The 14948-nt window shown below is 46.9% G+C and overlaps 1 protein-coding gene across 1 annotated transcript in view; it reads left to right on the top strand.

Annotated features, from left to right (window-relative positions):
- Positions 1-14948, top strand: part of DPP6 (dipeptidyl peptidase like 6) — a 694644-nt gene that overhangs the window by 645166 nt on the left and 34530 nt on the right. The gene's annotated exons all lie outside the window — the stretch shown is intronic.

Consider the following 14948-nt stretch of genomic DNA (forward strand, 5'->3'; position numbering starts at 1 on the left):
GTGTGAACTGTTCCCTGTGCTCCAGGAGCTTACTGTCGAGGAGACAGACACCACCCACTGGAGAACAATAAAGGGCAGAATATAGCAAATTCTTTGGGAAAAACTATAAAAGCCATAAGTAGCCAGGAAAGAAAGCATTTGGTAACTGGTAAAAATGGGGAGGAAAAATGGCAAATGGTCCTTACCAAGGGGGAAGAAACGTAAGTGACTTCCTTGTGTCTTGGCTGCCTTGTCTATAAAATTGAGATAATTATAGTACCTGCCTGGTAGGGTTGTCATAAGCTTTAAATTATTATTATTCATAAAGCACTCCTAGCAGAACCTAGTAGCGGTAGTGGTGATGATGTTGCTGTTCTTCATCATTGATGATGTTATTGTTGATGATGATGACAACAGTGTTATTGATGACTATGATGATGGCGATGGTGGTGATGTGATTGTGATGATGACATTGTTGTTGATGATGGTACTATTGATGAGAATGGTTCTGTTATTCATTGCTAATGATGTTATTGTTGATGATCATGATGACCATGTTATTGCTGTTGTCCATCATTGATGATGTTATTGTTGATAATGATGACAGTGTTATTGATGATTATGATGACATTGATGATGCTGATGTGATTATGATGGGGTTGATGACAATGGTTCTATTATTCATTGTTGATGTTATTGTTGATGTGACAATGTTATTGATGATTGTGATGATGATGATGATGGTGTTGATGATGATGGTGTTGATGATGGTGTTGATGATGATTATGATGATGATGATGGTGTTGATGGTGATGTTGATGGTGATGATGGTGACGATGATGACGTTACTGTTGTTGCTGTTGTTGCCCTAGCTCTGACTCATACCTGAGAGGTGGGGCCTTCAACTATTGTCACCTTTTCCCTGTAGTGGGAAGTAGTTTCACCTCTTGCTTTGATGATGTGAATTTACATAGAGGTCAGTTATTAATAGCTGTTATGTTTCTATTTTGTGCAAAAATTAGGCCAAAATGACCAAACTATGATGGAATGTATCTGTAGACAAAGGATTTTTATTTACTTTCTGGGTATAAGAAATAGTTGGTGTGGCCTTCATGTTAGCTGAAGTGGATATTGAAGATCTAGGCCAGGATCTGGACCTTTCTAGATAGTGTGGAAGGTGTGCACATCTTCATGCAGAGGGCAAGAGAGAGTCTGTCCCCAGAGCACTCAGCCCAGATAGATCACCTCAACTGTTTCCAAATTGAAACAAAATGAAGAAACACACAGATGATGAATTTTACTTTGCCTGGGCAGGCAGACCCCCCACATCCTCCAGATCTTAAGCATAGCATCAAACTTCTGTCTCCTTTGAATTCCCAGCTGCTACCGAGGGATGTTTACATTATTAATAATTATTAATAACAGCTTCCATCTATCTCACTCTTGCAATGCCAAGAACTGCAAAGAACATCGACTTCATTTAGTCCTTACAAACGGCATAGCTGTCCACATTTTACATGTGAGGAGACCACGGCTCAGAAAGCAGGGTCACATGGTTTTACGTGGGCAAGCTCAGACAAGATGAATGTTATGCTCTTACCTAAGAAGTAAAGTTTAATTTATTTATTGTCAGAATGATCATCATTTGTAGGCCTGGGCATAAAAGAGCCCCTTTTTTCTTTTTTGTGATTTGGAGCCACTGTCTGCAGTCACCGCAAGATTCTAACGGGTGCATGCTCAGGATAATTGCCAAGGGCACAAGTGCCCAGGGGGACTTGGCTCTGATGATGACCTGCGTCTGTGCTGTATGTCATTGGCCTAGGGCGGTCACACAGTTTAGCTGAGTAACATGTATATGGAAAGTTTCTCTGGGGGTGGGGAAGGAAGGAGTGTCTTGCAAACAGGGTCAGTGTGTACCATATGTGGCTTTTCTGACCACAAAGTAAGACCTGCCTCTAGGTCCCTTTGTGGGTTGAATTGCGTCCCCCCCACCCCTCCCCTCCAAATAATATATTGAAGTCCTAACCCCAGTACTTGAGAATGTGACTTTATTTGGCAATAGGATTGCTGCATACGTAATTAGTGGAGAAGAAATCATTTTGGAATAAGGTGGGACCTTAATCCAATGACTGGTATCTTATAAGAAGAGGGAAAGAGACAGACACACAGGACAGAAAGCCGCGTGACAACAGAGGCAGGTAGACCAAGGAGCACCAGGGGCTGCTGACCACCACCGGAAGTGGAAGGACCCTCCCAGGCAGGTTTCAGAGGGGGCCCCTGGCCATGCTGACACCTGTGTGTCTCAGACTCCCAGCCTCCACACCGTGAGGCAGTAAATTCTGTTGTCCTAAGCCCGCCAGATGTTGGAACTTCGTTATGGCAGCCCTGGGAAACTGATACAGTCCCCAAGTAGGGGCTCCTCCAGACCCTTCCTCAACCACCAAAAATCCCACTCTGACTTACTACCTTAGAGCAGTGCTTCTCAAAGAGTAGCACACATGCTCGGCTGGACGTGCAAATTCACAGGCTCCATCACAAACTATGGAATTGGAGACTGGAGTGGCCCCCTCCAGCCTCCACCTTTCTAAAGGCCCTCCCGGTGATCTTGGTACAGCTGGAGTTGGATAGAGGGTGTGCGAAACACCGTCTCCTTGCTTCCGAGATAGACTTCTCACATTCTTAGTTTTTCTGAAATCAACATGCATCTTGCCATCTCTGTAAAATCTTATTTATTTTTTTAAAAGATTTTATTTATTTATTTGACAGAGAGAAACACAGCGAGAGAGGGAACACAAGCAGGGGGAGTGGGAGAGGGAGAAGCAGGCTTCCCGCCGAGCAGGGAGCCCAATGTGGGACTGGATCTCAGGACCCTGGGGTCATGACCTGAGCTGAAGGCAGACACTTAATGACTGAGCCACCCAGGCACCCCAGTAAAATCTTATTTAAACCAGTGGTTCATCTCGCAGTCACTGGCGTCTCAGAATCCACGAAAAATAGTAAACACAACATCCATCCACTGCGCCTATTAGTGCTGTCTTGTTTAAGAAGCGACAGTTGAGGTAGAAGTGATTCCTGGGCAGGATTTTAAAGAAGTCTGTGTCCTGGGCAGCGGGGGTGGGTAATGAGCACCTTGAGACACATCGTGACCTTCAAAAATGCTTCCCAGGAAGGGTTTAAAGCCCCCCGTTCATCTCTGATGCGCCAAAGTCAGCCTGAGGCCCACCCTCTGGGTCCCGCTCCTATTTAATTACTGTGAGCTTCATTTCTGCCACTTCTGCTGGCCTTTTGGGAGCTCTTGAGGCTTTGCTTCTAAGATGCACCCCTCGCTTAGAGACGGGCCCCCCGACCAAGGGAAGGACTGCATTTGGTTGACTTGTTTTCTTCTTTCTCTTCTGGAAGTATTTCCCTATGAAGCATGCCGACTCCATCGCCCCCAGTCCCAGCCCACTCGGGAAACTGAGACTTCAGATAAAAATAGTGTGCGGTTAGGGGGGCTGGTATTTAAGAGAGAACATCTGTTCTGTCACACTTTAAAAACACGGCTACTAAAGCAGGAGAAAATTAATTAAAAGTGTCACTCATGTGGCTGTTCAAATTACATTTCTACTTCTTCTCCACAGAGCATTCACTTATGTGTTATAAGGTATTTTGCTGTGGTGTTCTACATCATTAATTCTGTTTAAATTACTCTAAATTGCCCACTGACATAAACAAAAATGAGGAAATTGGGGGGAAGAGATTTTATTTTCATAGAGTTTTTAAAGCATGAGTTTTAGTAACACGCTGTTGGTGTGGACAACACACTCATACACACGTAAGAACATGCACGCACACACATGCACAGATACATGTGCATACACGCAGGTGTGCACACATGCACGCACACACGCACAGATACATGTGCATAGACACAGGTGTGCATACATTCAGGTGTGCATACATGCACGCGCACACGCTCACACACACAGATACATGTGCATACACACAGGTGTGCATACATGCAGGTGTGCATACATGCACGCGCACACGCACAGATACTGGTGCATACACGCAGGTGTGCATACATGCACACACTCACACGCACAAATACATGTGCATACACACAGGTGTGCATACATGCACGCGCACACGCTCACACGCACAGATACTGGTGCATACACGCAGGTGTGCATACATGCAGGTGTGCATACATGCATGCACACACACTCACACGCACAGATATATGTGCATACATGTGGGTGCACACAGGCACACACATGTGCATACATGTATACACGCTCACACACAGATACATGCGCATGCATGCAGGTGCACACATGCTCACACGTGCATACATGCACACACATGCTCACACACATGTGCATACATGTACACACGCTCACACACAGAGATACATGTGCATGCATGCAGGTGCTCACACATGCTCGCACGTGCATACATGCAGGTGCACACACGCTCACACACACCGATACATGTGTGTACATGCAGGTGCACACACAGGCACACACACATGCACTTGCATACAGACAGCTGCACACACACATGCATGCACACATGCTCACATGCCCCATGCACAAAATTTACTCTTTCTGTAAAAGTATCACTGCCTTTTCCCTTCTCCCCGGTGTTGGTGATGTTTTGTAGAACAATGATTACCCAAGTTTCAACATCTGTGTTGGTTTATTTTTCTCACTTCTTTTCCCACCTTTCCATCCCAAAGCACAGGAAGACTTTTATATCCACATTCCCACAAGATCCCCCAAGAGATCTTACACTTTTTATAAATTTGTTCATTTATTTTAAAAAATGTTTAGTTAGGGTGCTCCGTTTGCTGGGAGCCCAATGTGCCGAGCTCCTGCAGTCGCTGCTCTCCAGGGCTGGGGCTTTAGTTTGCCGAGATGGTACATGTTCATGAAGACAGTAATTCAGGGAGAAAGCAGTAAAACAATTATTAAATAATTCAGAAAACTAAGGACTTTTAGCTGGAGGGTGTCGGGAATATTTTTAGATGCATAGAATGGTAGGGCAGAAGGAAGCTTAAAGATCCTCTAATCCCAGCATTTTATAATGTGTTTTAAGCCACAGAGCCCTTTCTTCAAAAGGAAACTCACTGGGATGCTCAGCATTGTAATAGCAGCCCTCACGAGGCTCCCAGGTGCTTCCCTTGAAAACCTCTGATCTAGTTCTGTTGCATCATTTTGCAGATTAAATAAATGTGGGGGCAAAAAGGTTAAGTCCTGGGCGCCTGGGTGGCTCAGTTGGTTAAGCGACTGCTTTCAGCTCAGGTCATGATCCTGGAGTCCCTGGATCAAGTCCCGCATCGGGCTCCCTGCTCGGTAGGGAGCCTGCTTCTCCCTCTGACCCTCCCCCCTCTCATGTGCTCTCTCTCTCTCATTCTTTCTGTCTCAAATAAATAAATAAAATCTTTAAAAAAAAAAAAAAAAAAAGGTTAAGTCCTAAGAAGAGTCCGCTTGACGGAAATGAAGATCAGCTGTAGGGAGAGCCCATGTGTAACAGCGTGGGAAGTGTGTTTGGCTTACTTAAGTGGATATTTTGGAGGTATTTCTATGCAAGACGCTTGCAACGCTGGCCTGCCTCAGATACTGAATAATCGTAAACTTATTCTGATGAGAGGACAGTGCTTGGAAGACTCTCAAATGCCCCTTAGCATACGGTCTTTATGTAGCAGACGCCTAAGAAAGCTACAACCCTTTAACCCTTTCCTTGCTAGGAGGCGTGGCTGTTGACCGTTGATGCAGTCAACAAATTTGCAATACCTTCATTACAGAAGTTAGCTCTAGATTATCTTTTGCCCAAAGCTGGTCTTTAAAACAGGTAACTGACAACTGTGAGGTTATTCAGAAGAACGTGCCACAGCCTTTGAACTGACTCCACTCAACCTCTCAGGTTCCCAAGGGGTGCATCCCATCAATAAATTCTGTATCCGTCATTTAATCAGCAAATATCAACTGGTCACTGACTTTGAGTAAGACACTGTACATGTCCCTGTGTGGGATACAAAGTTGTAAGAGTTTCCTAAATGCCAGGTATAGAAGAAGAGATTAGATGTAAGGATACCATTGGCGCTCAGATTAGAACGCAATCTGAGGGCACCTGGGTGGCTCAGTCGGTTAAGCGTCTGCCTTTGGCTGAGATCATGATCCCAGGGTCCTGGGATCGAGTCCTGCGTCAGGTTCCCTGCTCAGCGGGGAGCCTGCTTCTCCCTCTCCCTCTGCCCCTCCTCCCCGCTCATGCACACACGCACTCTCTTGCTCAAATAAATAAATAAAAATCTTAAAAAAAAAAAAACCATAATCTGAACTTTAGCTGAAATTCATCAGAGGGCTTCTGGAATCACAGATGATGAGTATTGTCATCAGTCTGAGGGACATGGCGGCACCCGAGCCACGGTGGGGATCCAGGCTCAGCCCTGCTTAGCACAAATGCGACAACCACTGTACATTGCATCATTTTTCCTGTAGTTTGCCTAATCTGGCAAAACGGGCAAAGCTGAGCTCCATCTTTCATACGTTGGACTCTGAATTATGCCAAACCTCCACCCAAGTTGATGCCCAAAGGGCATAAAAATAATGCTATGTCTTCAGCGCAGATAATCCATGAAACCTAAGGCCTTATGAATCAACAGCCCCAAGACACTAGCTGAATTTCAGGCCCTTGTCACCAGCCCTAAGCGTCACTCAGTTTCTAGAGCAAGAGGTTACACGTGACCGTACCAAGTTACCATGACATTTCTCACCATCCTTGGTGAGTGTGTAAAACAGCCCACTGATTTCTATGCACTACACTTAGGCTGCCACATGGAAGTGTGTCCTCATCCAAGGTCCCCGGACACACGGAATTCGGCTGAAGCAAAACCCAGTGCTGTGGGGCATGGCAGGCAGACCCTCACGTGCCAGGTTCCATGGGAGCGATCACAAGGTTTCAAAATCAAACAGCAATGAAATCCATTGGCAGCGTGGACTAGGAAATACTTCTTTAGGACAGATACCTTTATCCTCTGTGAAAGCGCCAGGAGTTGGGCTGGCTCGCTGTTTGTTGGTATGATCCTATCACCTTGGTGCATAAACTTCATGTATGGGAATGCATACTGCATGAGCTGGCAGATAAAGAGATCTGGATTCCGGGCAGAGGAGCCCATCTCTAGCTCACCCCGCCGGCAGAGACCCTTGCTCAGTGCTCATGAGAGGTGCGGGGAGGTGGCGCCCTTGCTTGCATGCTGTGGGCTTAGCCCTGCTTGCAAATTGTCTGTCACATAAACATTCCCCAAGGAGGAGGAGGAGAGGGATGGAGGTGAGCACGGTCGCTGTGAATTTTATTTTTTAATTTATTCTGATGACTTTTTTCTTTTCCAGTTTTGTGTCTTTCTGCATTACTTCATTTCCATCTGTAAGTGTCCTTTTTCCCCATCCGGTCAAGCGGGTGTAAATCAACGTTCTGACAGGAAGGGCACCAAAAACGAGAAATGCAAAAATGAAGGTTTTCTGTTTTGTGAGTCTGTTGTGTAATTCAGATCCTTTCCTTTTGTGGTTTGAAGGCTCCGCCCCTGACTGCAGGGATTATATGGATCAAGACTGCCATACGTGTTGGTTGTGAATTCCTTGCTTCGATTTATTTGAAGCAGTTTATTTATTCCACAACATACACGTGGAAGTCAGATACCTAACTTGAGTCAAAATGGTCTCTGTCACTAACGAAAGTTTTTAAGAAGCCAAATGTTGATTTTGCTGCAGTTATGTCTTTGGAAGCAAAGGTTGAGCAGATAGAACTAGTTTTCACTGTCCATGAGCACACGGTTCTGCACCTGGCTTTGAACATTCATGCTCTCAGTGCGTCTTCCAAGGGTCCACCAGCTATGAGACAGGCTTACCTACCAAGGACTTCAGATACATCAGGACAGGACTAAGAGAATCCTATTAAGTGTTTTTATGCCTACACACACGTGTTCACACACATGCATGCACTACGTGAATGCAGGAGTGCGTGCGTAAGGATAGGGCAACAGACATGCACACACAGAATTAATTGGATATTTAATATGGCACCTCGATGCAGAGAGGAGCTTATGGTGAAATATAACAGTATGGTTTCAAAAGCATGTCCTGTGTCCTAAGACAAGACCAGATACCGGAAGGGCGGAAAACAGACTCTCCTTCTCGGTACAGGTCTTGCTGCCCCCCGCTACTTGTCCACATCTGCATTTTAGAGGGAGGCTCCAGTGGTGTGTGCCAGTCTCACGGTGGGCTGGGAAGCTGAGGCAGGGTCTCTCCAACACCCAGCACGGTGCCGGGCATATAGGAGGAACCCCAAAGTGCAGGCAGCCGCCTCTGTGACTCTTGCTAAGAGCAGACCTTGACAACCCCATGTTCTGCATGGGAGACCCAGAGAGGGAAAGTTGCAGAGCTGGAACCAGAAAGTAACTGGGGGCAGAGCTGCAACCAGAGCAGACCTCCCTACCATGTCCCTGCTTGTGGGAGTCAACTTGCTGACCTCTCCACCACGCACCTTCTGGCGATCGTGCTTACTGTGTGGCATCAAAGCCTAGTTTGTGCCTGTCTGTCTTCCCTACCAGACTCTGAGTCCCTGACAGCAGATACTTTATCTGTTTCTGGCTGTTTCCCCTGGACTTGGCAGTATGCCTTGCACATGGGGGAATCTTTATATATGTGTGTTGAATTGAGCTATAGGCAAAGGAAAAAGAAACCATGAGCAGGAGTTGTCAGAAGAATAGCAGATGAGCAGAGTCCTATGAGGCTCTGGCTGCCTATAAAGCAAAAAGCCAGATTTTCCAGATTTCCATCACAATAATCTGTGCACAGATAACAGAGAGGCAGTGCCTTGCAGGCAGCAGGGACAAAATAGCAAGAGCTTCATACTGTACAAAGCAACTCATTTAACCTGTGAGTTGTTGGCTGGGTGTGCATTAGATTTTTCGGAAGAAGAGGAAAGAAGACCAGTTTAAAATTTCAGTGAAACCCCTCCTAAGGCTCATTAGTAAAAGCATTCTTGTTTAAAATGGGCTTAGGGATCTTCCTTTTACTTACAGGCTCTCCCAAAAGCCTGTGTATGCTGTTCGTGTGTTTGGCATGTCCCTTCTCTTCTTTTCTTAAAGAACTCTTAGGTGAACACTAACCCAGGCCTGATCAAAGTATCATGAAGTCTAAATATCTATTGCAAATTGAGACTCTCCTACTTTTTCTTTATTTCTTATGAGAAAATTTTTTGTAATTTAGGTGCTTTCCTAAGTCATCTGCCAATTTTCAGGAGCCTGGCCATCATAGAAAACTGAAAACTATTTGGGTAATCTTAAAACCCACATAGAGCAGTGTTTCTAGACCACCGGGCCCAGGGAGCCAGCAGGCAGGCAGTTGGAGGAAGAGAACCCGGTTCCTGGGTCACAGGTGGCCGCCAGCCCAGGGGCACCCACTCCCAGAGGAGGGGCTGACCTTCGGACGGGATCTGGAAGGTTGGATGGGATTAGGTTAGAATCGATAGGTTTAAATTATACATAAGAACCGCTTTTTAACTTTTGTGTGCTCTTTAAATGTAATTTTTGTCTGTTTTATGTCTGTTTGGCTATTCTAAAGAATAGTCTATGTTAAAATAGTGGGAATATGGCATGGTTGTGATGAGGCTCTCAAGGAAAAGAACACAATTCAGACCCAGTATGGAGACAGCTACTGTTGGCACTTAGAGAAAAGGTGGGGTGGGCGATGGCTAAGTATCCACAGAGGGACGAGAACCTGAATTACAAGACACAGGGACACAGGATGGTCTTACAAGATCCTTCCTTAGCCTGGTTCAAATTTGCTGTCTTGATATGTCACAGCCAAGTATGTGCTTAAAAGGTCTTTGTTCATTAGCCATTAATCCATTCAGCAAACATTTTGTATGCAGCGCTGGCTCCCAGATTTTGAATAGGCACTGGGGGGACACAGATTGCCAGCCCAAGGATTTCAGAGAGAGTATATGTGTGTCTGTCTGTCCATCTGCTGTTCGCCGGGGGTGTGGTGGGAACCTGGTAGGAGCAATTGCATTTTAATTTTATTTTACTTATTTATTTGAGAAAGAGAGTGAGAAGGAGCAGGGGGAGCAGCAGAGGGGGAAGCAGACTCCCCACTAAGCAGGGAGCCCGATCCGGGGCTCGATCCCAGGACCCTGGGATCATGACCTGAGCCGAAGGCAGACGCTTAAGGACTGAGCCACCCAGGTGCCCCAGAGCAGTTGCATTTTTTTAAAATTGCAATTCAGTGTGACAATTGCTACTATTGGTGCTAAGGGCACTTTTTTGAGTGATAATTAGAAAGAACAAAGGAGAAGCATCTGCGGCGGCACGGTAAAGAGCTAAATTCTTAAATAGCGTGGGGACAAGCAACAGTGTAATTGTGGCAGATGAAGGGTGGTTCGCAGTACACAATCACACCCACACCCACACAATCACACATGCACACACATGCACACAGTCACACAATCACACACAATCACACACATGCACACAGTCACACATGCACACACAATCACACACATGCACACAGTCACATCCACACACACACAATCACACACATGCACACAGTCACATCCACACACACACATGCACACACATGCACACAATCACACATGCACACAGTCACACCCACACACACACAATCACACATGCACACACACACATGCACACAGTCACATCCACACACATGCACAAGTCACATCCACACACATGCACAAGTCACATCCACACACACACAATCACACACATGCAGTCACACCCACACACACACAATCACACACATGCACACAGTCACGCCCACACAATCACACCCACATGCACACAATACAAATGTCAAATAAGCATGAAAAGATATCCCACGTCACTCAAAATTTGAAAAATTTAATTGGAGAAATACGAAGATACATTATCTTCCCATCAGAGTGGAAAAAACAAACATTGTTTAAAGTTATAATGTAGACCCCCCATAAACTGTAAGTTAGAAAGCACTGAGACAGAATCTGTGTTGCCTCTGCCGGGGATGGTAGACCACTGTCCCCAGTGTCTCACAGAGAGCCCCATCCCCGGAGACCCTCCCCACCACCACGTGACCCCCAGCTCCCCCTCAGGAGAGCTCTCTCCCACCCCTTGGCCAAAGGCACGAGAGCCAGTGTGAATGACGGTTGGGCCCAGACATATTAGGAGCCCCTGGGTGTCTCCCCGGCTCACTTTTGGGGTAAGCCAGCGTGTTCCAGACGAGGGCTGGAGCTCCATCCCAGGCCCCGGAATGAAGACGCCGCCCAGCAGAGAACCCAGCGGGACTTAGCTGACGTGTCTACCAGGATGTAACGTTAGCAAGAAATAAACTTCCATTGTTTGTAAGCACTGAATGTAGGGGATTGTGTTTGAAACCTCAAGCTCATCTAGTGAAAGCTGACCATAAAACCTTCTAACCCGGTAATTGCCTTGCTGGTAACTCACTTAACTGGCAGTCTTACCTGTGTGCGAAGATATGAGCACGAGGGTTTTCTGCAACACCATTTATGGTAAAAAGAAACAGAAGGAACCAGCCTAAACTTCCATCAGTAGGGAAGGCACTGAATAAACGATCATTTGGCCATATAATGGAATACTGTACATCTGTTATAAGAGTTTCACAGCCTTTACAAATATTTGTATAATTGTGTATTACAGCGTTTACCGTTCTGCAAGTTTGTGTTTTCATGCAGCAGTATATTTTCCATTTTGTCCATGTCCTTGGGTGTGCAGTTGCTCACTCGTGCGCCTGCTCATCTTCTCTGTGTGAATGCACTGCATCTTGGCTGCCCCCTCTGCTCACGGCTAGCCGGGCCACTGTTGCTGAGGCACAGTTGCCGCCCAGAACAGTCTACTGCGAGCCTCCTCGTGTGCGTGTGCGTGTGCGTGTGCGTGTGCAGGGTGTCTGCAGGACGTTCCAGCCCTGGAGCGGCCCAGCCGTGCCCCACCAGCGCCGTCAGACCCCAGGTCCATGCTGACTTGCGCTGCACGCACGAGCTTCCTCGAATGCCGCTTGTGTGGGCTCGCCCCCCGGCCGCTCTATTACGTGGCGTGTGCCCTAGCCAGGATTGTGGGTACATACCAAGCGGCAGAGAGACTTTCTAAGTGTGCAGGGAGGTACCAAGTAGCAATTGCCTCTGGGAAGGGAGCAGGCGGAGATCAGGTATGAGGAGGCAGGGGCCCTCAAGTCTTTGTTCTATGTTTTATTAAGAAAAAAAAAAAAAAGAACTAAGGCAATAGGGTGCAACCTTAAGATTTGATAAAGCTGCCAACTTACATGCAAGTGTTTTTATGTTATTTGAATCTGTTTGTTTAAAATATCTGCTTATGTGTAAATATGACCACAGAGAAGCATCTTAGGACTTCTCAGAAGCGTTTAGGTCCCTTCTGGGAAGCGGGGGTCAGAAGCGTGTTGCACTTGTCACTCTACTCCTTTCTTTAGTGTTTGCATTTTTTTAGAAACATATTATCAAGTTCATGAATTAAAAATTGAGGAGGGATGAGTTTCTGATTGTATGGATGAGATGAAAGACTTCAAACTCTCAGAACCTATGTTTTCTCATCTGTAAAATATGGGTTAGAAGCATCTACTTTGTAGGGCTGCTGTGAGGATTATGAATTATTCATATTATAGATCTTGCAGAGCACCTTTACATAGTAGGCACTAAATAAATAATAATTGTTTACATTATTAATAAAAATGTAGGATACGCTCTGTTTGCAAATTTACTCACCCTAAAATGTGCAGAGAAAATAGATGTAGTTTCTTTATTTCTCAATAAGTGATCTGTTCTTCCACATGAGCTCCCCACGGGGGAAAATGGATCTTGGAGCCAGGAAACTTAGTTTGATTCAATAATTTAACCCCACAGCCAATGTTTAAATCCCTCTCAGTAAGTGCTGTCTCTTTAGATTTAAACACCTAGACTCTCAGATCACTGCTGCCCGGCCCCCCTGGGGAGATGGTGTCAGATTTATCAAATAAAAATGCAGGACAGGGGCGCCTGGGTGGCTCAGTTGTTAAGCGTCTGCCTTCTGCTCAGGTCGTGATCCCAGGGTCCTGGGATCGAGCCCCATATCGGGCTCCCTGCTCCGCGGGGGGCCTGCCTCTCCCTCTCCCACTCCCCTTGCTTGTGTTCCCTCTCTCGCTGTGTCTCTCTCTGTCAAATAAATAAATAAAAATCTTAAAAAAAAAATAATAAAATAAAATAAAAATGCAGGACACCCAATTATATTTAATTCCAGGTAAACAACAATTTTTTTAGTGGTAAGTCCCAAATACTGCATGGGACATATTTATACTAAACCAAACCAAAACAAAATACTGTATTGTTTATCTGAAATTAAAATGTAACCAGATATCCTGCATTCTTTTTGGGCAATCCTATCTAATGGGTGAATGGTGGAGGAGGGAAGGGGTGGGGGGAAATAAGACCCCTGGGCCTCCCGGACTTTGGATGTGCACTGGGCAGTGTCTGGGTCCAGTCCCTGGGCCGTGGACAGGCTCTGAGGGCCATGGCTGGTGCGACCCACAGTCTGTCTCTCAGCTTAGCCGGGGCCTGGCTGAACCAGCCCCATCTTGCTCCTCAGTGGCACGTCCTCTTTGGGCCTGGACTAGGACCTCCACTCGATAGCCACCGCAGTGGGGTCTCTAAGTCCTCAGAATAGCGGGATCTATGGCAGGTTTCCAGGCTCTCAGTGGAGCCGCTTGTCATGTGGTCCCAGAGAAACATGCAAGAAGTTATGATGATCCCAGGGAAGCTCAACACCAGCCATCCCTCTCCCCAAACAGTACCTGTCCTCTGGCTCAGATGTGGCCACGCTTGAGTTCAGAGCGTCCCCGCATCCCCAGCCTGAAGCAGAGGGCAGGCGGCCCCCTGGCCACGGTGTCCCCGCCATGGCCCTCTCTCCCTCTGCCCCCCTGCCTTCCACCTGCCTCCCACCTCCTCTTTCTGCCTTCGTTGTGCCCAGTCCCCCAGGGCCAAGGGGCAGCCCTCCCCTGCTCCTTCTTGGATGCTCTGTGACCCCCACTCAGCACTCACCCGTGAATATGAAATCAAGCACCAACTATATTCCGAACACCATCTAGATGCTAGAAATAATGGCAGTGAGTAAGACAGCTCTTCTAGAGCTTACACTCTTATGCAGTTGAAGACAAACACAGTGAGCAAATACTGAAAATCCCCGTCCTAAGGTTCCAACTTCACAGAACGTGGCAGGGAAGCTCTCTAAACGGGGAGGGAGTGCGGACGGGTAGGGGCTGGTGGCATAGTCAAGGAGGCTCCCGCTGGGTGGGTGGAGAAGGCATTTCAGCAGAGACTGGAATGAGGAAAACTAGCAAGCATACCAGTGTCTGGGGCAGAGGGAACGGTGGGCGCCCTTCCAGCCTGCAGAAGTCCAGCTGGCTAGAACAGAGTGAATTCACAAAGGGGGCAGAGCAGAGGCTAGAACAATCACCTGCCTCATAGTATACTTTCAAAATGATACAAAAAATAATTTGGAAAGCCCCTTTTGCTTTCTGGACTCTCTTCTCCCTCAAGAGAACAAGGACATTGACCAAGACTGAAGCCAAGGAGGGCCCCTCTGCCTGGAGCCGGACCTTCCCTCACACCTCCGGGCTCTGGGCTTCCTGACGGCCTCGGAGCTGGAAAGCTGCAAGCTGACGTCACGCAGGGGGAAACAGACACACAGGCCATCATCCGCACAATAGCCCTGCTAGGTTAGTAAGTGTTTGCGAAGGGTCACAAGAGGCCAGCAGAGGGGACGACGTCTCCGGGACGAACCCGTCCAGGACCGCCGCTGGAATCATTCACTGGAACTTGATGCCCTGTGTGTGATTTGCGTCAGCACAGGGACCGTGGAGCGAGGAGGGAGTGCACCAAGGGCGGCTCCGTGAAAGGCTGTTTGTGGTTTTCCGGCAACGTGCATATTG

This window comes from Neomonachus schauinslandi, chromosome 12 (genome assembly GCF_002201575.2).
Source record: "Neomonachus schauinslandi chromosome 12, ASM220157v2, whole genome shotgun sequence".
NCBI classification, from domain to species: Eukaryota; Metazoa; Chordata; class Mammalia; order Carnivora; family Phocidae; genus Neomonachus; species Neomonachus schauinslandi.